Here is a 27,355-nt window from a genome sequence, read left to right on the forward strand (position 1 = left end):
GATTGATGCTATACATCGTTTGACATGTTTCTACGAACGTAAATAGAACTTCTTTTGACTTTTCGTCGTGACATTTTGCGTGCGCTTCCTGCATTTGGAGTAGTGGACTAAATGCGTGAACAAAAACGATGTATTTGGACATAAATGATGGACTTTATCAAACAAAACAAACATTTATTGTGGAACTGTGATTCCTGGGAGTGCATTCTGATGAAGATCATTAAAGGTAAGTGAATATTTATAATGTAATTTTTGTCATTTCTGTTGACTCCAAAATGGCAGATATCTGTATGGCTTGTTTTGATAGCTGAGCGCTGTACTCAGATTATTGCAAAATTTGCTTTCGCCGTAAAGCTGTTTTGAAATCTGACACAGCGGTTGCATTAAGGAGTTGTGTATCTATAATTCTTTGAATAACTGTTGAATATTTTATTAACGTTTATGATGAGTATTTCTGTAAATTGATGTGCTCATCACCGGAAGTTTTGGGAGGCAAAACATTTCTGAACATTACACGCCAATGTAAAATGGGGTTTTGGATATAAATATGAACTTTATCGAGCAAAACATACATGTATTGTGTAACATGAAGTTCTATGAGTGCCATCTGATGAAGATCATCAAAGGTTAGTGATTAATTTTAGCTGTATTTCTGGTTTTTGTGACGCCTCTCCTTGCTTGGAAAATGGCTGTTTGGTTTTTCTTGTCCCGGCGCTGTCCTAACATAATCTAATGTTATGCTTTCGCCGTAAAGCCTTTTTTGAAATCGGACAATATGGTTGGATTAACGAGAAGTGTATCTTTAAAATGGGATATAATAGTTGTATGTTTGAGAAATTTCAATTATGAGATTTTTGTTGTTTTGAATTTGCCGCCCTGCTATTTCACTGGCTGTTGAATAGTGTGTCCCGCTAGCGTCCCACATACCCCAGAGAGGTTTAAGGAGCAGTTCTCTCTCTGTGGGCCTAACCCCAAGAAGTTCTGGAAAACGATTAAAGACCTGGAGAATAAACCCTCCTCCTGACAGCTGCTCATGTCACTTAATGTTGATGATGTGGTTGTTACTGACAAGAAGCACATGGCTGAGCTCTTTAATCACCACTTCATTAAGTCAGGATTCCTATTTGACTTAGCCATGCCTCCTTGCCCTTGCAACATTTCCTCATGCTTCTCCCTGATGCTTCTCCCTCTTTTTCCCCTTACCCGCTACAAAGTTTCTCCCTGCAGGCAGTCACTGTTAAAAGAGCTCCTTAAACTTGACCCCCAAAAAAAACATCTGGGTCAGATGGTTTAGACCCTTTCTTCTTTAAGGTTGCTGCCCCTATCATCGCCAAGCCTATCTCCGACCTTTTTAACCTGTCTCTCCTTTCTGGGTACGTCCTTTATTTAAAGGGGGAGATCAAGCTGATCCTAACTGTTATAGGCCTATTTCTATTTTGCCCTGTTTATCAAAAGTGTTGGAAAAACTTGTCAATAATCAACTGACTGGCTTTCTTGATGTCTATAGTATTTTCTCTGGTATGCAATATGGTTTCCACTCAGGTTATGGATGTGTCACTGCAACCTTAAAAGTCCTCAATGATGTCACCATTGCCCTTGATTCTAAGCAATGTTGTGCTGCTATTTTTATTGACTTGGCCAAAGCTTTTGATACGATAGACCATTCCATTCTTGTGGGCCGGCTAATTGAGTATTGGTGTCTCTGAGGGGTCTTTGGTCCGGGTTTGCTAACTACCTCTCTCAAAGAGTGCAGTGTCTCAGCCACTGCCTGTCACCAAGGGAGTACCCCAAGGCTCGATCCTAGACCACACGCTATTCTCAATTTACATCAACAACATAGCTCAGGCAGTAGGAAGCTCTCTCATCCATTTATATGCAGATGATACAGTCTTATACTCAGCTGGCCCCTCCCCGGATTTTGTGTTAAAACTTCTTATGGCTGGAATCCCATTAGTGGGATCGATATGACAACAGCCAATGAAAGTGCAGGGCGCCAAATTCAAAACAACAAAAATCTCATAATTACAATTCCACAAACATACAAGTATTACTCACCATTTTAAAGCTTTACTTCTTGTTAATCCAACCACAGTGTCTGATTTCAAAAAGGCTTTACAGCGAAAGCAAACCATATGATTATGTTAGGTCAGCGCCTATACACAAAAAAACACAGCCATTTTCCAGCCAAAGAGAGGAGTCACAAAAAGCAGAAATAGAGATAAAATGAATCACTAACCTTTGATGATCTTCATCAGATGGCACTCATAGGACTTCATGTTACACAATACATGTATGTTTTGTTCGATAAAGTTCATATTATATCCAAAAATCTCAGTTTACATTGGCGTGTTATGTTCAGTAATGTTTTGCCTCCAACACCCGGTGATTTTGCAGAGAGCCACATCAATTTACAGAAATACTCATCATAAATGTTGATGAAAATACAAGTGTTATGCATGGCACTTTAGATAAACTTCTCCTTAATGCAACCGCTGTGTCAGATTTCAAAAAAGCTTTACCGAAAAAGCACACCATGCAATAATCTGAGTACGGCGCTCAGAAACAAAAACATGCCATACAATATATCCGCTATGTTGGAGTCAACAGTAGTCAGAAATAGCATTATAAATATTCACTTACCTTTGATGATCTTCATCAGAATGCACTCCCAGGAATCCCAGCTCCACAATAAATGTTTGTTTTGTTCGATAAAGTCCATCCTTTATGTCCAAATACCTCCATTTTGTTCGCGCCTTCAGTTCACAAATCCAAATTCATGACGTGCAGGTCAGACGAAAATTCAAAAAATTCCATTACAGTTCGTAGAAACATGTCAAACGATGTATAGAATCAATCTTTAGGATGTTTTTATCATAAATCTGCAATAAAGTTTCAACCGGAGAAATCCTTTGTCTTCAGAAATGCAATGGAACTGAGCTACCTCTCATGTGAGCGCACATGGCTGAGGCTCATGCCCTGCTGTGAGTCCTCTCACTCAATGAGCTCTTATTCTCGCCCACTTCACAGTATAAGCCTCAAACAAGGTTCTAAAGACTGTTGACATCTAGTGGAAGCCTTAGAAAGTGCAAAATTACCCCACAGACACTGTAGTTTGGATAGGCAATCACTTGAAAAACTACAAACCACTTCCTGGTTGAATTTTTTCTCAGGTTTTTGCCTGCCATATGAGTTCTGTTATACTCACAGACATCATTCAAACAGTTTTAGAAACATCAGAGTGTTTTCTATCCAAATCTACTAATAATATGCATATCTTAGCCTGTTAGGGCTAGGGGGCAGTATTTACACGGCCGGATAAAAAACGTACCCGATTTAATCTGGTTATTACTACTGCCCAGAAACTAGAATATGCATATAATTATTGGCTTTGGATAGAAAACACCCTAAAGTTTCTAAAACTGTTTGAATGGTGTCTGTGAGTATAACAGAACTCATATGGCAGGCAAAAACCTGAGAAGATTCTGTACAGGAAGTGCCCTCTCTGACCATTCCTTGGGCTTCTTGATTCTTTTTATTGAAAACTTAGGATCTTTGCTGTAACGTGACACTTCCTACGGCTCCCATAGGCTCTCAGAACCCGGGAAAAAGCTGAATGATGTCGAGGCAGTCCCTGGCTGAAAAACATTAGCGCCTTTGGTAAGTGGTCTATCAGAGGACAATAAGACTGAGGCGCGTGCACGAGGCGACCCCATGTTTTTATTTTCTCTCTCTTTGTACTAAAACACAGATTCCCGGTCGGAATATTATCGCTTTTTTACGAGAAAAATTGCATAAAAATTGATTTTAAACAGCGGTTGACATGCTTCGAAGTACGGTAATGGAATATTTAGACATTTCTTGTCACGAAACGCGTCGGGCGCGTCACCCTTCTTTACACTTCGGATAATGTCTTGAACGCACAAACAAAACAGAGGATATTTGAACATAACTATGGATTATTTTGAACCAAACCAACATTTGTTATTGAAGTAGAAGTCCTGGGAGTGCATTCTGACGAAGAACAGCAAAGGTAATAACATTTTTCTTATAGTAAATCTGACTTTGGTGAGGGCTAAACTTGGTGGGTGTCTAAATAGCTAGCCCTGTGATGCCGGGCTATGTACTTAGAATATTGCAAAATGTGGTTTCACCGAAAAGCTATTTTAAAATCGGACATAGTGAGTGCATAGAGGAGTTCTGTATCTATAATTCTTAAAATAATTGTTATGTTTTTTGTGAACGTTTATCGTGAGTAATGTAGTAAATTCACCGGAAGTTTGCGGGGGGTATGCTAGTTCTGAACGTCACATGCTAATGTAAAAAGCAGTTTTTTGATATAAATATGAACTTGATTGAACAAAACATGCATGTATTGTATAACATAATGTCCTAGGCGTGTCATCTGATGAAGATCATCAAAGGTTAGTGCTGCATTTAGCTGCGGTTTGGGTTTATGTGACATTATATGCTAGCTTGAAAAATGGGTGTCTGATTATTTCTGGCTGGGTACTCTGCTGACATAATCTAATGTTTTGCTTTCGTTGTAAAACCTTTTTGAAATCGGACAGTGTGGTTAGATTAACGAGAGTCTTGTCTTTAAAATGGTGTAAAATAGTCATATGTTTGAGAAATTGAAGTAATAGCATTTCTAAGGTATTTGAATAACGCGCCACAGGATTCCACTGGCTGTTACGTAGGTGGGACGATTTCCACCTTCCCTAGAGAGGTTAGCTTCTGGGCGTGAGTAGCAGGCAGTTTACTCTGGGCACGTCAGTCATCCAAGCTACTCAATATTGCCACCATCCATAAGAAGTTAAATGCTCTACAACAAAGCTTTCTTAGTGTCCAACAAACTTTCTCTACCCTTAATCTTACATCTAGATGTTCCGCTAGCGGAACACCTGCTCCAATAGCCAATGATGGGCGTGGCGCGAATGACAAATTCCTCAAAAATACAAAAACTTCAATTTTTCAAACATATGACTATTTTACACCATTTTAAAGACAAGACTCTCCAAAGCACACACACTGTATCAGGAATGGTCCAATCGCTCCTCTTTTCAGTTCGCTGCAGCTAGCGACTGGAACGAGCTGCAACAAACACTCAAACTGGAAAGTTTTATCTCAATCTCTTCATTCAAAGACTCAATCATGGACACTCTTACTGACAGTTGTGGCTGCTTTGTGTGATGCATTGTTGTCTCTACCTTCTTGCCCTTTGTGCTGTTTTCTGTGCCCAATAATGTTTGTACCATGTTTTGTGCTGATACCATGTTGTGTTGCTACCATGTTGTTGTTATGTTGTGTTGCTAACATGCTGTGTTGTCATGTGTTGCTGCCTTAGTATGTTGCTATCTTAGGTCTCTCTATATGTAGTGTTGTGGTGTCTCTCTTGTCGTGATGTGTGATTTGTCCTATATTTATATTTTATTTATATTTATTTTTAATCTCAGCCCCCGTCCCGCAGGAGGCATTTTGCCTTTTAATAGGCCGTCATTATAAAAAAGAATGTGTTCTTAACTGACTTGCCTAGTTAAATAAAAAAATATTTAAAAAATACACTGACCTGTACACCACTAGACTACTACACTGACCTGTACACCACTAGACCACTACACTGACCTGTACACCACTAGGCCACTACACTGACCTGTACACCACTAGACCACTACACTGACCTGTACACCACTAGGCCACTACACTGACCTGTACACCACTAGACCACTACACTGACCTGTACACCACTAGACCACTACAGAGCATGTTCACTACTATGATTAGACAGAGTGTACGTGTGTTCATGGATTCACAAATAGACACATATATACACAGTGTACAAGACATTAGGAACACATGCTCTTTCCATGACAGACTGGCCAGGTGAATCTAGGTGAAAGCTATGATCACTTATTGATGTCACTTGTTAAATCCACTTCAATCAGTGTAGATGAAGAGGAGGAGACAGGTTAAAGAAGGATTTTTAAGCCTTGAGACAATTGAGACATGGGTTGTGTGAGTGTGTGTGCCATTCAGAGGGTGAATGGGCAAGACAAAATATTGAAGTGCCTTTGAACGGGGTATGAAAGTAGGGGTAAGACACCGGTTTGTGTCAAGAAGTGCGACGCTGCTGGGTTTTTCACGCTCAACAGTTTCCGGTGTGTATCAGGAATGGTCCACCACCAAAAGGACATCAAGACAACTTGACACAACTATGGGAAACATTGGAGTCAACATGGGCCAGCATCCCTGTGGAACTCTTTCAACACCTTGTAGAGTCCATGCCCTGACAAATTGAGGCTGTTCTGAGGGCAAAAGGGGAGGGTGCAACTCAATATTAGGAAGCTGTTTTTAATGTTTTGTCCACTCAATGTAAACACCTCATAAAGTGGTATGTACAGTACCAGTCAAAAGTTTTATAACGCCTACTCATTCCAGGGTTTTTCTTTATGTTTACTATTTTCTACATTGTGGAATCATAGTGAAGACATCAAACTATGAAATAACACATATGAAGTCATGTAGTAACCAAAAAAGTGTTAAACAAATCAAAATATATTTGAGATTTGAGATTCTTCAAAGTAGCCACCCTTTGCCTTGATGACAGCTTTGCATACTCTTGGCATTCTCTTAAACAGCTTCATAAAGTAGTCACCAGGAATGCATTTTAATTAACAGGTGTGCCTTGTTAAAAGTAAATTTTATTCACACATTTGAGCCAATCTGTTGTGGTGTGACAAGGTAGGGTGATGTACAGAAGATAGCCCTATTTGGGAAAAGACCAAGTCCATATTATGGCAAGACCAGCTCAAATAAGCAAAGAGAAACAACAGTCCATCAATACTTTAAGACATGAAGGTCCGTCAATCTGGAAAATGTCAAGAACTTTGAAAGTTTCTTCAAGTGCAGTTGCAAAAACCATCAAGCACTAATGATGAAACTGGCTCTTATGAGGACCGCCACAGGAAAGGAAGACCCAGAGTTACCTCTGCTGCAGAGGATAAGTTCATTAGCGTTAACTGCACCTCAGATTGCAGCCCAAATAAATGCTTCACAGAGTTCAAGTAACAGACACATCTCAACATCAACTGTTCAGAGGAGACTGGGTGAATCAGGCCTTCATGGTTAAATTGCTTCAAAGAAACCACTACTAAAGGACTCCAGTAAGAAGAGGAGATGTGCTTGGGCCAAGAAACACGATCAATGGACATTGGACCAAAGGACAGATTTCCACCGGTCTATTGAGTCCAAATTTGAGATTTTTGGTTCCAACCGCTGTGTTTTTGTGAGACGCAGAGTAGGTGAAAGGATGATCTCCACATGTGTAGTTCCCACCGTGAAGCATGGAGGAGGAGGTGTGATGGTGTGGGGTTGCTTTGCTGGTGACACTGACAGGGATTTATTTAGAATTCAAGGCACACTACCACAGCATTCTGCAGCGATACACCATCCCATCTGGTTTGCGCTTAGTGGGACTATCATTTGTTTTTCAACAGGACAATGACCCAACATAACTCCAGGCTGTGTAAAGGCTATTTGACCAAGAAGGAGAGTGATGGAGTGCTGCATCAGATGACCTGGCCTCCACAATCACCCGACCTCAACTCAATTGAGATGGTTTGTGATGAGTTGGAAAAAGCAGCCAACAAGTGCTCAGCATATGTGGGAACTCCTTAAAGGCTGTTGGAATAGCATTCCAGGTGAAGCTGATTGAGAGAATGCCAAGAGTGTGCAAAGCTGTCATCAAGGCAAAGGGTGGCATAGTATTGATGTCTTCACTATGATTCTACAATGTAGAAAATAGTAAAAAGAATAAGAACAACCCTGGAATGAGTAGGTGTGTCCAAACTTTTAACTGTTACTACACTGCTCAAAAAATAAAGGGAACACTTAAACAACACAATGTAACTCCAAGTCAATCACACTTCTGTGAAATCAAACTGTCCACTTAGGAAGCAACACTGATTGACAATAAATATCACATGCTGTTGTGCAAATGGAATAGACAACAGGTGGAAATTATAGGCAATAAGCAAGACACCCCCAATAAAGGAGTGGCTCAGCGGGTGGTGACCACAGACCACTTCTCAGTTCCTATGCTTCCTGGCTGATGTTTTGGTCACTTTTGAATGCTGGCGGTGCTTTCACTCTAGTGGTAGCATGAGACGGAGTCTACAACCCACACAAGTGGCTCAGGTAGTGCAGCTCATCCTGGATGGCACATCAATACGAGCTGTGGCAAGAAGGTTTGCTGTGTCTGTCAGCATAGTGTCCAGAGCATGGAAGCGCTACCAGGAGACAGGCCAGTACATCAGGAGACGTGGAGGAGGCCGTAGGAGGGCAACAACCCAGCAGCAGGACCGCTACCTCCGCCTTTGTGCAAGGAGGAGCAGGAGAAGCACTGCCAGAGCCCTGCAAAATGACATCCAGCAGGCCACAAATGTGCATGTGTCTGCTCAAACGGTCAGAAACAGACTCCATGAGGGTGGTATGAGGGCCCGACGTCCTCAGGTGGGGGTTGTGCTTACAGCCCAACACCGTGCAGGACGTTTGGCATTTGCCAGAGAACACCAAGATTGGCAAATTCGCCACTGGCGCCCTGTGCTCTTCACAGATGAAAGCAGGTTCACACTGAGCACGTGACAGACGTGACAGAGTCTGGAGACACCGTGGAGAACGTTCTGGTGCCTGCAACATCCTCCAGCATGACCGGTTTGGCGGTGGGTCAGTCATGGTGTGGGGTGGCATTTCTTTGGGGGGCAGCACAGCCCTCCATGTGCTCGCCAGAGGTAGCCTGACTGCCATTAGGTACCGAGATGAGATCCTCAGACCCCTTGTGAGACCATATGCTGGTGCGGTTTGCCCTGGGTTCCTCCTAACGCAAGACAATGCTAGACCTCATGTGGCTGGAGTGTGTCAGCAGTTCCTGCAAGAGGAAGGCATTGATGCTATGGACTGGCCCGCCCATTCCCCAGACCTGAATCTAATTGAGCACATCTGGGACATCATGTCTCGCTCCATCCACCAACGCCACGTTGCACCACAGACTGTCCAGGAGTTGGCAGATGCTTTAGTCCAGGTCTGGGAGGAGATCCCTCAGGAGACCATCCGCCACCTCATCAGGAGCATGCCCAGGTGTTGTAGGGAGGTCATACAGGCACGTGGAGGCCACACACACTACTGAGCCTCATTTTGACTTGTTTTAAGGACATTACATCAAAGTTGGATCAGCCTGTAGTGTGGTTTTCCACTTTAATTTTGAGTGTGACTCCAAATCCAGACCTCCATGGGTTGATAAATTGGATTTCCATTGATTATTTTTGTGTGATTTTGTTGTCAGCACATTCAACTATGTAAAGAAAAAAAGTATTTAGTAAGATTATTTCTTTCATTCAGATCTAGGATGTGTTGTTTAAGTGTTCCCTTTATTTTTTTGAGCAGTGTATATACACAACACAATAACGTTTTCACACACACAGAGACACACACACACACCTCACAGACACACACACACACACCTCACAGAGACACACACACACACACACACACACACACACACACACACACACACTCATCAGCAGTCCTTCAGCCTCTCCCTACGAGGCCAGCTGTATCATGACTCATACAGGGCCTTGTGATGTCATACCAGTTATGGTTGTCATGGAGTCATCATTGGGGGTCAAGTTCAAACAATATCACCCTGTAATTTTCAACCTCATTGCTATGGTGACTGTGACCGGGGGCGATCGATGGAGCGGGGGTTCTCAGAAGGGAGTTTGAGGGCGTAGGGAAGATAAGGGATGTTCACACCACTACAGTGCAATGTTGTCAACCTGTCGTTTTCAGGAAACGTCTATACAGACACTCCAAACCAATATTTAATTTCATAACTTGTTAAAATTAGGTTACGGTTAGGGTTAGGTTAAGGGTCAGGGTGAAAGGTTTGGTTAAGGTTAGGGTTAGGTTAAGGGTCAGGGTTAAAGGTATGGTTGAGGTTAGGGTTAAGTTAAGGGTCAGGGTTAAAGGTTTGGTTAAGGTTAGGGTTAGGTTAAGGGTCAGGGTTAAAGGTTTGGTTAAGGTTAGGGTTAAGTTAAGATAAGGGTCAGGGTTAAAGGTTTGGTTAAGGTTAGGGTTAGGTTAAGGGTCAGGGTTAAAGGTTTGGTTAAGGTTAGAGTTAGGCAATTTACATGTCAGCAGTGTCAGGACCTCGAAGCCACTGCCACTGCATTTTTTCATAGTTTCCTCTAATTAGGGACTGATTTAGACCTGGGATACAAGGTGCGTGCAATTAATTATCAGGTAGAAAAGAAAACCAGCAGGCTCCAGACCTCGTAGGCTAAGAGTTGAATCTCCCTCGTTTTCAAGACACTGCCATATGAAAAGCTAAAATGTGTCATTTAAAGTATTGGTTTACACTTTCCTTAAATGCTGAATTCCATCCCTCAACGTATATCTCTTTCATTTATTAAGTTGTGTCTCTGATGTTATAAACTAGAACCCAGCTGAAGACTGACAGAACCTACTCTAGCAACTGAAAGCGTAGCAAGCGAGTACATTTCACATTTCAGCAGATGCTCTTATCCAGAGAGGCTAACAGATGTAATTAGGGATGAGTGCTTTGCTCAGGGGAACCACGGCACGTGTTTCACCGGGTCAGCTCAGGGATTCGCTAGGCTACCTGCCACTTAGAGGGAAGATCTAAAGAGCACTATGACATACTGGATTAAAAGTAAACCGCACAGCTATTTATCAATGCTTTTCTCAAATGTTATTTCTCTTTCGATTTTACATTTTATCTTTAAGCCGTTTTGCACGACTTTTGTATCAATGTGTCTCACAAGCTAGTTGATATTAGCTAGAACCGAAAATTGTGTGAAATTGTCTAGTTAGTAGAGACGTCAGTGTAGAGAGGACATATCTAAAGAAGGGCCCAATTAGAATAATAAGCTACATGATTTAAGAGCAGAAGAGAAGGCTCTGGAGACATAGGCAGGGTCTAGTTCCCTAATAGCCTCTGAAATGGGGCCGGCAGAAAGGCTGAAATCAGTGGAGGCTGCTGAGGGGAGGACGGGTCATAATGATGGCTGGAATGGAGTGAATGGAACGGTATCAAACAGATGAACGCCGGGTGTGTCTGATACTGTTCCATTCACTCTACTCCAGACATCATTATGACCCGTCCTCCCCTCAGCAGCCTCCACTGGCTCAAACAGATATGGATTTAACAGAAAGGAAACTACTGAATTTATTTCTTACAGTACCTATATCAAATAGACAGAGAGAGAGAGAGAGAGACAGAGAGACAGAGACAGAGACGGAGAGCGAGAGAGAGAGAGAGAGAGAGAGGACAGAGAGAGAGAGAGAGAGAGAGAGCGAGAGAGAGAGACAGAGAGAGAGACAGAGAGAGAGACAGAGAGAGAGAGAGAGAAAGAGAGACGGAGAGAGAGAGACGGAGAGAGAGAGAGAGCGAGACAGAGAGAGAGAGACAGAGAGAGAGAGAGAGAGAGAGACGGAGAGCGAGAGAGAGACAGAGAGAGACAGAGAGACAGAGAGCGAGACGGAGAGCGAGAGAGAGAGAGAGATTGTTGAAGCGGGAACTTCTAACTGGTAATGACGGTACACACAGACATACCAGGGCTCTTGAAACAGACATGTCCAGCATTTGATCCAACCACACTTAACTGTCAACCCAATTTACTGAAGAGCGCATCATCTCTCCCTCTCTTTATCTATCTCTTCCTCCATCCCTTAATCTCAGTCAGTCTTTATTACTGTTTATACCATGGCATTGTTGAATACTAGTTTCTGATTGGCTTGAAGGGCATTCTAGAGTGTGCATTATTCCCCTATAACACACAGTATATCAGCACGGTAGTATGTAATGGCTTTAGTTCATTCTTACATGTTCTATGTTTGAACTGTTTTCAAGCAAAAGTCACATTGAAAACATTATTGGCAATGTTGAATTCAATATTCATAAGTACAGTGAAATGCCTTTCTTGTAAACTCAAAACCCAACAATGCAATATTCAATAACAATATATCACTAGAAAAAAAGATAAAAACATGAGAATAAGAAATATGAAATACACAATAAAGTAAGTATATTATATACAGGAAATACTGAAAGAGTCAGATCCAGTACCATATTTACAATGTACAGGGATACTGGAGTGATGGAGGTAGATATTTATAGAGGTAAGGTGACTAGGCAACAGGATAGAAGATAAACATAGTAGCAGCAGTGTGTGTGTGTGAGTGGGTGGGCGTGTGTGTAGAGCCAGTAGAAATGTGTGTCGATATTATGTGTGAGTGAGCAAATGATGAAGTCAGTGTCTGTGTGTTGGAGTGACAGTGTGTGTGTGTGTGTGTGTGTGTGTGTGTGTGTGTGTGTGTGTGTGTGTGTGTGTGTGTGTGTGTGTTGGAGTGACTGTGTGAGTGTGTGGGGCCCTGTGAGTGTGCATATAGATCGTGCAAATACTGAAATAAAAGGTCATTATCTATTAGCTATCTATCAGTCGTTTTGCTTAGGGATAGAAGCTGTTCAAGAGCCTGCTAATGTCAGACTTGTTGCACCGGTACCTCTTGCCATGCGGCAGCAGAGAAAATAGTCTATGGCTTGGATGGTTGGGGTCTTTGACGATTTACCCAGCCTTCTTCTCACACCGCCTGATATAGAGGTCCTGGATGGACAGGGAGCTCGGCCCCAGTAATGTCCTGGGCTGTCCACACCACCCTCTAGGACTGATGGTTGGGTTAGCTAAACTAGCAGTAACGTACTGGGCTGTCCACACCACCCTCCAGGACTGATGGTTAGGTTAGCTAAACTAGCAGTAACGTACTGGGCTGTCCACACCACCCTCTAGGACTGATGGTTGGGTTAGCTAAACTAGCAGTAACGTACTGGGCTGTCCACACCACCCTCTAGGACTGATGGTTGGGTTAGCTAAACTAGCAGTAACGTACTGGGCTGTCCACACCACCCTCTAGGACTGATGGTTGGGTTAGCTAAACTAGCAGTAACGTACTGGGCTGTCCACACCACCCTCTAGGACTGATGGTTAGGTTAGCTAAACTAGCAGTAACGTACTGGGCTGTCCACACCACCCTCTAGGACTGATGGTTGGGTTAGCTAAACTAGCAGTAACGTACTGGGCTGTCCACACCACCCTCTAGGACTGATGGTTGGGTTAGCTAAACTAGCAGTAACGTACTGGGCTGTCCACACCACCCTCTAGGACTGATGGTTAGGTTAGCTAAACTAGCAGTAACATACTGGGCTGTCCACACCACCCTCTAGGACTGATGGTTGGGTTAGCTAAACTAGCAGTAACGTACTGGGCTGTCCACACCACCCTCTAGGACTGATGGTTGGGTTAGCTAAACTAGCAGTAACGTACTGGGCTGTCCACACCACCCTCTAGGACTGATGGTTGGGTTAGCTAAACTAGCAGTAACATACTGGGCTGTCCACACCACCCTCTAGGACTGATGGTTAGGTTAGCTAAACTAGCAGTAACGTACTGGGCTGTCCACACCACCCTCTAGGACTGATGGTTGGGTTAGCTAAACTAGCAGTAACGTACTGGGCTGTCCACACCACCCTCTAGGACTGATGGTTGGGTTAGCTAAACTAGCAGTAACGTACTGGGCTGTCCACACCACCCTCTAGGACTAATGGTTGGGTTAGCTAAACTAGCAGTAACGTACTGGGCTGTCCACACCACCCTCTAGGACTGATGGTTGGGTTAGCTAAACTAGCAGTAACGTACTGGGCTGTCCACACCACCCTCTAGGACTGATGGTTGGGTTAGCTAAACTAGCAGTAACGTACTGGGCTGTCCACACCACCCTCTAGGACTGATGGTTAGGTTAGCTAAACTAGCAGTAACGTACTGGGCTGTCCACACCACCCTCTAGGACTGATGGTTGGGTTAGCTAAACTAGCAGTAACTGTACTGGGCTGTCCACACCACCCTCAAGGACTGATGGTTGGGTTAGCTAAACTAGCAGTAAATGTACTGGGCTGTCCACACCACCCTCTAGGACTGATGGTTGGGTTAGCTAAACTAGCAGTAACGTACTGGGCTGTCCACACCACCCTCTAGGACTGATGGTTGGGTTAGCTAAACTAGCAGTAACATACTGGGCTGTCCACACCACCCTCTAGGACTGATGGTTGGGTTAGCTAAACTAGCAGTAACGTACTGGGCTGTCCACACCACCCTCCAGGACTGATGGTTAGGTTAGCTAAACTAGCAGTAACGTACTGGGCTGTCCACACCACCCTCTAGGACTGATGGTTGGGTTAGCTAAACTAGCAGTAACGTACTGGGCTGTCCACACCACCCTCTAGGACTGATGGTTGGGTTAGCTAAACTAGCAGTAACGTACTGGGCTGTCCACACCACCCTCTAGGACTGATGGTTGGGTTAGCTAAACTAGCAGTAACGTACTGGGCTGTCCACACCACCCTCTAGGACTGATGGTTGGGTTAGCTAAACTAGCAGTAACGTACTGGGCTGTCCACACCACCCTCTAGGACTGATGGTTGGGTTAGCTAAACTAGCAGTAACGTACTGGGCTGTCCACACCACCCTCTAGGACTGATGGTTAGGTTAGCTAAACTAGCAGTAACGTACTGGGCTGTCCACACCACCCTCTAGGACTGATGGTTGGGTTAGCTAAACTAGCAGTAACGTACTGGGCTGTCCACACCACCCTCTAGGACTGATGGTTGGGTTAGCTAAACTAGCAGTAACGTACTGGGCTGTCCACACCACCCTCTAGGACTGATGGTTGGGTTAGCTAAACTAGCAGTAACATACTGGGCTGTCCACACCACCCTCTAGGACTGATGGTTAGGTTAGCTAAACTAGCAGTAACGTACTGGGCTGTCCACACCACCCTCTAGGACTGATGGTTGGGTTAGCTAAACTAGCAGTAACGTACTGGGCTGTCCACACCACCCTCTAGGACTGATGGTTGGGTTAGCTAAACTAGCAGTAACGTACTGGGCTGTCCACACCACCCTCTAGGACTAATGGTTGGGTTAGCTAAACTAGCAGTAACGTACTGGGCTGTCCACACCACCCTCTAGGACTGATGGTTGGGTTAGCTAAACTAGCAGTAACGTACTGGGCTGTCCACACCACCCTCTAGGACTGATGGTTGGGTTAGCTAAACTAGCAGTAATGTACTGGGCTGTCCACACCACCCTCTAGGACTGATGGTTAGGTTAGCTAAACTAGCAGTAACGTACTGGGCTGTCCACACCACCCTCTAGGACTGATGGTTGGGTTAGCTAAACTAGCAGTAACATACTGGGCTGTCCACACCACCCTCTAGGACTGATGGTTGGGTTAGCTAAACTAGCAGTAAATGTACTGGGCTGTCCACACCACCCTCTAGGACTGATGGTTGGGTTAGCTAAACTAGCAGTAACGTACTGGGCTGTCCACACCACCCTCTAGGACTGATGGTTGGGTTAGCTAAACTAGCAGTAACATACTGGGCTGTCCACACCACCCTCTAGGACTGATGGTTGGGTTAGCTAAACTAGCAGTAACGTACTGGGCTGTCCACACCACCCTCCAGGACTGATGGTTGGGTTAGCTAAACTAGCAGTAACGTACTGGGCTGTCCACACCACCCTCTAGGACTGATGGTTGGGTTAGCTAAACTAGCAAGTCTGTTTGTTTAGGTTACCAAGGCAACTACTCCTGTAGCTATCTAGGTAACTTGCTAGCTACTTCAGTGGATGTTGAACACATTTCTAGCGGCAAATATGTTAAATTATAGCCTTGGTATGAAAGGGATAATCAACTCAGGGCTCTGTGCGTTCTGTGGAAAATAATGCAACTCTATTTTCCATAGAACGCATGGCCCCTCGTTGACTATCCCTTACTTATCTTTCAATTTTTCTCTCTAATCCTTGGGCCACATGTATTTACTCCTTCTCTGTCTTGTTCTATCCCTCTCTCCTCTCTCTGTCAATTCAATTCAAAGGGCTTTATTGTGAAAGTCTCTCTCTCTCTCTGCCACTGTTTACACCTCTACCTACCTCTTTATCTCTAAAACTGCTTTCCCACTTCCTCCTCTTCTTTTCTTAGTTTTATCACCCCATAGTCTTTCACTCTGTCCCTCTCTTTCTCCCTCCCTCCTCCCTTAGCTATCCATCCCTTTTCCTCACACCATGACAGTCCTCAATCACCTCACCAGCTGTTTAATAGAACATCTTCTTCTTCTCTCACCCTAACAGATGAGTTCCCTCCCTCCATTACACCTTCTTCTCTCACCCTAACAGATGAGTTCCCTCCCTCCATTACACCTTCTTCTCTCACCCTAACAGATGAGTTCCCTCCCTCCATTACACCTTCTTCTCTCACCCTAACAGATGAGTCCCCTTCCTCCATTACACCTTCTTCTCTCACCCTAACAGATGAGTCCCCTCCCTCCATTACACCTTCTTCTCTCACCCTAACAGATGAGTCCCCTCCCTCCATTACACCTTCTTCTCTCACCCTAACAGATGAGTCCCCTCCCTCCATTACACCTTCTTCTCTCACCCTAACAGATGAGTCCCCTCCCTCCATTACACCTTCTTCTCTCACCCTAACAGATGAGTCCCCTCCCTCCATTACACCTTCTTCTCTCACCCTAACAGATGAGTCCCCTCCCTCCTTCCCCTACCAATCTTCCCCCGCTAACAGATTTTCCTTCATTCACACAGTCATCAAAGACACATAAACATGGCGGCACCAGCTGTCTAATTGTTCAATAGAAGAAAACGCCTCTAGTGAAGTGAGACATAACGCCAGAGCCATGGCTCCTTTCAAAAGTCCTTTTGGCATTTGTTATTGCGTTTTTGAGGGAGGGGGAGGAGAAGCAATGTATGTGGGCCTCTGTCTTTTAATACATAGATGAGAAAATACCCCCCCCCCCCCCACACATATGTGAGTGTCACAACAAGTGACAAATCCTCTTATCACCTCATTAAGGAGGCCTGGAGGAGTGTGAGTGTGTGTGTGTGTGTGTGTGTGTGTGTGTGTGTGTGTGTGTGTGTGTGTGTGTGTGTGTGTGTGTGTGTGTACTTTTGTATGTGCGTGCGTGCGTGCGTGCCTGCACACCAACAGTCACATCCTCCAGCCTCCATTCCTCCAGGGAGCCTTGTCTCCTTGTCATGCCAGTATAAGAGCTCTCTCAGTGGGCATGCTCTGACACAGAATGTCTGTGTGTCTGGGTGACAGACAAAGGACCCGAGAGAGCGAGAAAGGCAGGCTGTAGAGGCAGATTCATTAAGCTGATGTGTTTTAGCGCTGGCCTAAGTCAATTAATCACCAAAGTCATCTTCAGAAAGTGAGAGAGAGAGAAGATGAGAGGGAGGGAAGGAGAGGGGGAGGGAGGAACAGTACATAGTGACTGTGTGGTAAAATGGACATAGTGCTATGAAGCACAGATTCTTTTCACAGTCCCCAAATCCAGAACAGGATTCTATATGTACAGTATTATATATAAAATATTATATAGAGCCATTACTGCATGGAACTCCCTTCCATCTCATATTGCTCAAATGAAGAGCAAACCTTAAAAAAACAGATAAACATCTCATGCCACAACACCTCTCCCATATTTGACCTAGATATTGAGTGTATGTATTGATATGAAGGCTACGTGTGCCTTTTGAAATGGATGTAGTTCTGTCCTTGAGCTGTTCTTGTCTATTAAGGGGCAGTATTATTAATATTCTGTATTACAGTTGAAGTCGGAAGTTTACATACACTTAGGTTGGAGTCATTAAAACTCGTTTTCAACCAATCCACACATTTCTTGTTAACAAACTATAGTTTTGGCAAGTCGGTTAGGACATGTACTTTGTGCACGACATAAGTAATTTTTCCAACAACTGTTTACAGACAGATTATTTCACTTATAATTCACTGTATCACAATTCCAGTGGGTCAGAAGTGTACATGCACTAAATTGACTGTGTCTTTAAACAGCTTGGAAAATTCAAGAAAATGATGTCATGGCTTTAGAAGCTTCAGATAGGCTAATTGACATCATTTGAGTCAATTGGAGGTGTACCTGTTAGTGTATTTCAAGGCCTACCTTCAAACACAGTGCCTCTTTGCTTGACATCATGGGAAAATCAAAAGAAATCAGCCAAGACCTCAGAAAAAAAATTGTAGACCTCCACAAGTCTGGTTCATCCTTGGGAGCAATTTCTAAATGCCTGAAGGTACCACGTTCATCTGTACAAACAATAGTACGCAAGTATAAACACCATGGGACCACGCAGCTGTCATACCGCTCAGGAAGAAGATGCGTTCTGTCTCCTAGAGATGAACGTACTTTAGTGCAAAAAGTGCAAATCAATCCCAGAACAACAGCAAAGGACCTTGTGAAGATGCTGGCGGAAACAGGTACAAAAGTATCTATATCCACAGTAAAACGAGTCCTATATCGACATAACCTGAAAGGCCGCTCAGCAAGGAAGAAGCCACTGCTCCAAAACCGGCATAAAAAAGCCAGACTACGGTTTGCAACTGCACATTGGGACAAAGATCGTACTTTTTGTAGAAATGTCCTCTGGTCTGATGAAACAAAAATAGAACTGCTTGGCCATAATGACCATCGTTATGTTTGGAGGAAAAAGGGGGAGGCTTGCAAGCCGAAGAACACCATCCCATCTGTGAAGCAGGGGGGTGGCAGCATCAACTTGTGGGGGTGCTTTGCTGCAGGAGAGACTGGTGCACTTCACAAAATAGATGGCATCCTGAGGAAGGACAATTATGTGGATATATTGAAGCAACATCTCAAGACATCAGTCAGGAAGTTAAAGCTTGGTCACAAATGGGTCTTCCAAATAGACAATGACCCCAAGCATACTTCCAAAGTTGTGGCAAAGGACAACAAAGTCAAGATATTAGAGTGGCCATCACAAAGCCCTGACCTCAATCCTATAGAACATTTATGGGCAGAACTAAAAAAGCATGTATGAGCAAGGAGGCCTACAAACCTGCCTCAGTTACACCAGCTCTGTCAGGAGGAATGGGCCAAAATTCACCCAATTTATTGTGGGAAGCTTGTGTAAGGCAACACAAAACATTTGACCCAAGTTAAACAATTTATAGGCAATGCTACCAAATACTAATTGAGTGAATGTAAACTTCTGACCCACTGGGCATATTATGAAAGAAATTAAAGCTGAAACAAATCATTCTCTCTACTATTCTGACATTTCACATTCTTAAAATAAAGTGGTGATCCTAACTGACCTAAAACAGGGAATTTTTAGTAGGATTAAATGTCAGGAATTGTGAAAAATGTAGTTTAAATGTATTTGGCTAAGGTGTATGTAAACTTCCGATTTCAACTGTATGTTATGTTTCATGTTCGGGTGGACCCCAGGAAGAGTAGCTGCTGCTTTTGCAACAGCTAATGGAGATCCTAGTAAAATTCCAAAATACCAAAAATGTTACTTCCTGTCTGGATGTAATGCTGTGAAACAAACCGTACCCCCAAGATACAGTGTTACTTCCTGACTATTTGTAGAATGGACATGGTGCTACGAGAAAAACTATACCCCCAAGATACAGTGTTACTTCCTGACTATTTGTAGAATGGACATGGTGCTACGAGAAAAACTATACCCCCGAGATACAGTGTTACTTCCTGATTATTTGTAGAATGAACACCATGCTAGGAGAAAAACTATACCCCCAAGATGGTGTTACTTCCTGATTATTTGTAGAATGGGCAGGAAAAGCAGTACCAGTGTTGGGCTGACCAACCACAGACTCTGACATTACACAGGTCTAGTCTGGGGAAGGAGGGAGAACATTTGAAAAAAAGAGAGTGAAGATAGAGGGTGGGAGAGAGCGAGGAACAGAGGGAGTGTATAGAGTAAGGGAGGGGAGACTGAAAGAGAAAGTGTGAGAGAGAGAAAGGACAAAACAAATAAGTGGTGAAAGAGAAGTCAAAGGGCTAGTGGAGGTAGAGAGCCTGTAGCTGGAGCCTTGCTTGTTTACTTTGACTCCAGAGTCCCTGGTCTGTAATGAACCATACAGAACACAGCCATTTAGTTTAGACACACACAAACACAGAGAGAGAGAGAAAACAGAGTGTTTGTTAGTTTGTTTGCTCACTGTTTCCCAAACTCCGATTTGGAAGCCAGTAATGAAACCCAGCATTACAGCTAGTTCCTTTAGGGCTTCAGCTACAGGGGTTAGTGGGGTGGAGTAGAGAGGGAGGAGAGACCATGGAGAGAGAGAGATCCCTCAAGTCTTTCTCTCTCTCTGCCTCTTTATATTTCCCTCCCTCTTTATCTGCCTCTTTATTTCCCTCCCTCTTTCTCTCCCTCTGCCTCTATATTTCCCTCCCTCTTTATCTGCCTCTTTATTTCCCTCCCTCTTTCTCTTTATCTGCCTCTTTATTTCCCTCCCTCTTTCTCTCTGTCTGCCTCTTTATTTCCCTCCCTCTTTCTCTCTGCCTCTTTATTTCCCTCCCTCTCTCTCTCTCTGCCTCTTTATTTCCCTCCCTCTTTCTCTCTCTGCCTCTTTATTTCCCTCCCTCCCTCTTTCTCTCTCTGCCTCTTTATTTCCCTCCCTCCCTCTTTCTCTCTGTCTGCCTCTTTATTTCCCTCCCTCCCTCTTTCTCTCCCTCTGCCTCTTTATTTCCCTCCCTCTTTATCTGCCTCTTTATTTCCCTCCCTCTTTCTCTCTGTCTGCCTCTTTATTTCCCTCCCTCTTTCTCTCTCTGCCTCTATATTTCCCTCACTCTTTCTCTCTGTCTGCCTCTTTATTTCCCTCCCTCTTTCTCTCTCTCTCTATATTTCCCCTCCCTCTTTCTCTGTCTCTGTCTATATTTCCCCCACTCTTTCTCTCCCTGTATATTTCCCTCCCTCTGCCTCTATATTTCCCACCCTCTTTCTCTCTCTCTGCCTCTATATTTCCCTCCCTCTTTATCTCTCTCTGCCTCTATATTTCCCTCCCTCTTTCTCTCTCTCTCTGCCTCAATATTTCCCTCCCTCTTTCTCTCTCTCTCTGCCTCTATATTTCCCTCCCTCTTTCTCTCTTTGCCTCTATATTTCCCTCCCTCTTTCTCTCTCTCTGCCTCTATATTTCCCTCCCTCTTTCTCTCTCTGCCTCTATATTTCCGCCACTCGTTCTCTCCCTGTATATTTCCCTCCCTCTGCCTCTATATTTAACTCCCTCTTTCTCTCTCTGCCTCTATATTTCCCTCCCTCTTTCTCTCTCTCTCTCTCTCTCTGACTCTATATTTCCCTCCCTCTTTCTCTCTCTCTGCCTCTATATTTCCCTCCCTCTTTCTCTCTCTCTCTGCCTCTATATTTCCCTCCCTTTTTCTCTCTCTGCCTCTATATTTCCCTCCCTCTTTCTCTCTCTGCCTCAATATTTCCCTCCCTCTTTCTCTCTCTGCCTCTATATTTCCCTCCCTCTCTCTCTGTCTGCCTCTATATTTCCCTCCCTCTTTCTCTGTCTCTGCCTCAATATTTCCCTCCCTCTTTCTCTCTCTCTGCCTCAATATTTCCCTCACTCTTTCTCTCTCTCTGCCTCAATATTTCTCACCATCTTTCTCCCTCTCTGCCTCTTTATTTCACAGTCTCTCTCTGTCCTTTCCACTATTCTACTTCCTATCTCTCTTGTCCTCTCCGTCTATCTCTCCTCTTCTCTCTGTCCTTTCCACTATTCTACTTCCTATCTCTCTTGTCCTCTCCGTCTATCTCTCCTCTTCTCTCTGTCCTTTCCACTATTCTACTTCCTATCTCTCTTGTCCTCTCCGTCTATCTCTCCTCTTCTCTCTGTCCTTTCCACTATTCTACTTTCTTCCAACTCATTAGCTCTTTCTTCTTTCCCTCTCTTATCCCTCCATCTCCCTTGCGACTGAAATAAACCCTCAATAAAAGATGAGGAAGGCTCATCTGCCTTGCTGGCGGTGGTTTTCCTACAGGATTCAATCATCACCTCACTAATGAGATTAGCATGGCTCATTCATGGCTAATGCTTACTGAGCCAGGATCCTCACGCATCTTCCCACAGTAGCTCAGCGCAGGGGGGAGAGGAACTGAGGGGTGCCCAGGTCGGGGTACCCAATGTCGGCTTGCCAATCCAGGAAAGCCCCCTGTCTGGACCTCCATGGGAAGGGAAGTGAGAGTTACCTAGCTTGAGCTTGCCAAAGCAAGAAAACCTCCTGTTTCAAGCTGGTCTTCATACTAAGAATGGAATAGCAGGAGTCACAGGGGGAGTGGAAGAACCCGAGAGAGAGAGAGAGAGAGAGAGAGAGAGAGAGAGAGAGAGAGAGAGAGAGAGAGAGAGAGAGAGAGAGAGAGAGAGAGAGAGAGAGAGAGAGAGAGAGAGAGAGAGAGAGAGAGAGAGAGAGAGAGAGAGAGAGAGAGAGAGAGAGAGAGAGAGAGAGAGAGAGAGAGAGAGAGAGAGAGAGAGAGAGAGAGAGAGAGAGAGAGAGAGAGAGAGACAGACAGACAGACAGACAGACAGACAGACAGACAGACAGACAGACAGACAGACAGACAGACAGACAGACAGACAGACAGACATGACAGACAGACAGACAGACAGACAGACAGACAGACAGACAGACAGACAGACAGACAGACAGACAGAGACAGACGAGAGCGAGAGCGAGAGCGAGAGCGAGAGAGAGAGACAGAGAGAGAGAGAGAGAGGCCTGCCCACCCGGTAGGTAGCTGGCAGTGTTTCTCACAGCACTTGGAGAGGCACGGTAGTACCTGGCAAACACCTGGGGAGTAGGGAGGGAGAGATGAAAGAAGGGATTACCGATACCTGGGGTCTGTTGGGGGCCTGCCCAGTGGAATGCACAAACACGCCATCACAAACACACTCTCTCTCTCTCTCTCACATAAACAAACACATTTTAATACACGTACACACATAGAAACTCTCTCTCTTGCTCTCTCTCTCTCACACAAACACAAATCTCACAGTAGTATCTCTCCATCCTGTAGTTAGTATCTACCTCTTCACATGACTACATTCTTCTAGCATGGCCACTAGCTGTGTGAGGAGAGAATCACTACATTACTCTACCATGGCCACTGGCTGTGTGAGGAGAGCATCACTACATTACTCTACCATGGCCACTGGCTGTGTGAGGAGAGCATCACTACATTACTCTACCATGGCCACTGGCTGTGTGAGGAGAGCATCACTACATTACTCTACCATGGCCACTAGCTGTGTGAGAGAGCATCACTACATTACTCTACCATGGCCACTAGCTGTGTGAGAGAGCATCACTACATTACTCGACCATGGCCACCAGCTGTGTGAAGGAGAGCATCACTAACATTACTCTACCATGGCCACTAGCTGTGTGAGGAGAGCATCACTACATTACTCTACCATGGCCACTAGCTGTGTGAGGAGAGCATCACTACATTACTCTACCATGGCCACTGGCTGAGTGAGGAGAGCATCACTACATTACTCTACCATGGCCACTAGCTGTGTGAGGAGAGCATCACTACATTACTCTACCATGGCCACTAGCTGAGTGAGAGAGCATCACTACATTCCTCTACCATGGCCACTAGCTGTGTGAGGAGAGCATCACTACATTACTCTACCATGGCCACTAGCTGTGTGAGGAGAGCATCACTACATTACTCTACCATGGCCACTAGCTGTGTGAGGAGAGCATCACTACATTACTCTACCATGGCCACTGGCTGTGTCAGGAGAGCATCACTACATTACTCTACCATGGCCACTAGCTGTGTGAGGAGCGCATCACTACATTACTCTACCATGGCCACTGGCTGTGTGAGGAGAGCATCACTACATTACTCTACCATGGCCACTAGCTGTGTGAGAGAGCATCACTACATTACTCGACCATGGCCACTGGCTGAGTGAGGAGAGCATCACTAACATTACTCTACCATGGCCACTAGCTGTGTGAGAGAGCATCACTACATTACTCTACCATGGCCACTAGCTGTGTGAGGAGAGCATCACTACATTACTCTACCATGGCCACTAGCTGTGTGAGAGAGGTGGACAGAGAATGGAGTTCCCTTATCACATTCTTATGTCGGCCACCGTCTGAGAGATGCAGAGCAACAACCTGAATATGAAACACACACACGTACACACAATCTTATCGACCAACTCCAGCGGGACACACACACATCACAGTGACCGTGTAGGAAGATGCTGTCACTCTGACAATCTGATGGATTTGACAAGGAGGAGGATTACAGTAGAGCAGCAAGAGGTACACTCCAACACACACACACACACACACACACACACACATCACTATGCTAGCCCATACACACAAAACTCATACACCATGAACACTCTCCCTCTCTTCCTCTCCCGCAAACACACACACACACACAAACACACACACACACACACCATCTCCCCATGTCCGTAGAGATCTGAACCTGCTCTGTGGTTTCATCTTCCCTTCCTCTGTGTTATTCTGTCTCTAGCTGAGATCATTCCTTAAGGGTCTGGCTGCCTGTCTGTCAACACCGAGAAGACTGGCATACTTTCATATGTCCCAAATGACACCGTTTTCCCTATGCTGTGCACTACTTTTGACCAGGGCCCATAGGGGATATATAGGGGAGAGGGGGCCCTTTAGAACGTTGCCGTAGACAGACTGTGTAGAGACAGAGGACTCCATTTAGAACGCTGCCATAGACAGACTGTGTAGAGACAGAGGACTCCATTTAGAACGCTGCCATAGACAGACTGTGTAGAGACAGAGGACTCCATTTAGAACGCTGCCATAGACAGACTGTGTAGAGACAGAGGACTCCATTTAGAACGCTGCCATAGACAGACTGTGTAGAGACAGAGGACTCCATTTAGAACGCTGCCATAGACAGACTGTGTAGAGACAGAGGACTCCATTTAGAACGCTGCCATAGACAGACAGTGTAGAGACAGAGGACTCCATTTAGAACGCTGCCATAGACAGACTGTGTAGAGACAGAGGACTCCATTTAGAACGCTGCCGTAGACAGACTGTGTAGAGACAGAGGATTCCATTTAGAACACTGCCATAGACAGACTGTGTAGAGACAGAGGACTTCATTTAGAACGTTGCCGTAGACAGACTGTGTAGAGACAGAGGACTCCATTTAGAACGCTGCCGTAGACAGACTGTGTAGAGACAGAGGACTCCATTTAGAACGCTGCCGTAGACAGACTGTGTAGAGACAGAGGACTCCATTTAGAACGCTGCCGTAGACAGACTGTGTAGAGACAGAGGACTCCATTTAGAACGCTGCCGTAGACAGGCTGTATAGAGACAGAGGACTCCATTTAGAACGCTGCCATAGACAGGCTGTATAGAGACAGAGGACTCCATTTAGAACGCTGCCATAGACAGACTGTGTAGAGACAGAGGACTCCATTTAGAACGCTGCCGTAGACAGGCTGTGTAGAGACAGAGGACTCCATTTAGAACGCTGCCATAGACAGACTGTGTAGAGACAGAGGACTCCATTTAGAACGCTGCCGTAGACAGACTGTGTAGAGACAGAGGACTTGCCATAGACAGGCTGTGTAGAGACAGAGGACTCCATTTAGAACACTGCCATAGACAGGCTGTGTAGAGACAGAGGACTCCATTTAGAACGCTGCCATAGACAGACTGTGTAGAGACAGAGGACTCCATTTAGAACGCTGCCGTAGACAGACTGTGTAGAGACAGAGGACTCCATTTAGAACGCTGCCATAGACAGACTGTGTAGAGACAGAGGACTCCATTTAGAACGCTGCCGTAGACAGACTGTGTAGAGACAGAGGACTCCATTTAGAACGCTGCCATAGACAGACTGTGTAGAGACAGAGGACTCCATTTAGAACGCTGCCATAGACAGACTGTGTAGAGACAGAGGACTCCATTTAGAACGCTGCCATAGACAGACTGTGTAGAGACAGAGGACTCCATTTAGAACGCTGCCATAGACAGACTGTGTAGAGACAGAGGACTCCATGTTCAGACACACCAGCTCTGAAGAAAGTAGTTGCTCAAAAGTGAAACGTGTCAAACTTTAGGTCTGTCTCCCTGAAGCAGTTGTGCAAGGACACCATTTTGGTTGGACTGCATGAGAAGAGCTGAGAGACTTTTCACCAGTCATACTGTATCTTTCACACTCTTTCTTTCAATCTTTCTCTCTCTGTTTTTCCAGAAAGAACTTGGCAATTTCCCCTTGTTGACACCACCTGTTGCAGTGGCCAGTTGGGCACAGAACACTGAATGTTAATGCATTTTATATTGTATTTTGTATTATATTATGTTTGTGATAGGTGGTTGGGATACGACTGTGATATGTGGTTGTCTCTCCTGGCTATCTCCAGATGAATGCACTAGCTGTGGGTCGCTCTGGATGCGAGGTTCTGCTGAATGGATACATTTTAATAGGTACAGTCAGGTCCATAAATATTTGGACATTGGCCAAGTTCTTATCATTTTGGCTCTGTACGCCACCACAATGGATTTGAAAGGAAACAATCAAGATGAGCTGAAAGTGATTTTCAGCTTTAATTTGAGGGTATTTACATCCAAATCAGGTGAATTATACCACTTTTTATATGTGGTATGTTAGGGGCTCACTCACCTATTCTTCTCTTCTCCTGATGCTTCTTTGAGTTTTCTGACACAGTCGACTAGAAGAATCTAGAGATCCAGGTGAAGAAAGAGATGAAGATAGGAAGAGAGAGGCTTCTCCTCAGGTTGTCTGTTGTTAGTCCCCCTGTTTCAGTCACTGGTGCCTGGTTAGGTGGGTGGCTTGGTCTAAAAGTCTGGGTGCTGGAGCCAGTTGTGGTCCTTGGTGGTCCTTCCCTCCAAGGTCCACTCTTAGTCCTGAGTAGACTGGGTATGACCGTCAGTCCATCACCATAGAAACACTGGTCCGGTAATCCACCAAGTCTTCACTGATCAATGCAGGGGCTTCGGACAAGTAGCTGTGGAGAGAGAAAGAGAGAGAACATGATATTTGAACTTTACATTCAGCTAGTCAAACAGCCAGCTTAAAGGACAACTGCCCTTCCTGATTTGGCCTCATTTTAGATTTGGTTCATTAAGAAATGGCGGTCATGACTGAATTCAAATGTGAGTTGCTTTCATTGTGTGGTTTGATGTGGGGGTCTTGTGTGTGTGGGAAGAGTTAGCCAAATTATTTTGCCAATTAGCTTCAGCCAGCTGGTGTGCTACCATGGAAAATGTGGTTTCACGTTGGATCGCCTAGCTCCTGGGTTAGTTAGGGACCATCAATAAATTACACAATGTAAATGAGACAACATTTTCATGCTGCACACCTCTTAGTTTTCTCATG

At 44.7% G+C, this 27,355-nt stretch overlaps 1 protein-coding gene across 1 annotated transcript in view; it reads right to left on the reverse strand.

Moving 5' to 3' along the window:
- The window catches only part of LOC106564442 (protein phosphatase 1 regulatory subunit 29), a 156,192-nt gene extending 129,151 nt beyond the window's left edge, over positions 1–27,041 (reverse strand). Inside the window, exon 1 of the mRNA XM_014130543.3 lies at positions 26,639–27,041. The gene's annotated coding sequence lies outside the window, so the exon portion shown is untranslated. The remainder of the gene's footprint in view (positions 1–26,638) is intronic.
- Positions 27,042–27,355: the final 314 nt, after the last annotated feature.

The sequence above is a fragment of the Salmo salar genome, chromosome 12, assembly GCF_965601325.2.
Source record: "Salmo salar chromosome 12, fSalSal1, whole genome shotgun sequence".
Lineage (NCBI taxonomy): Eukaryota > Metazoa > Chordata > Actinopteri > Salmoniformes > Salmonidae > Salmo > Salmo salar.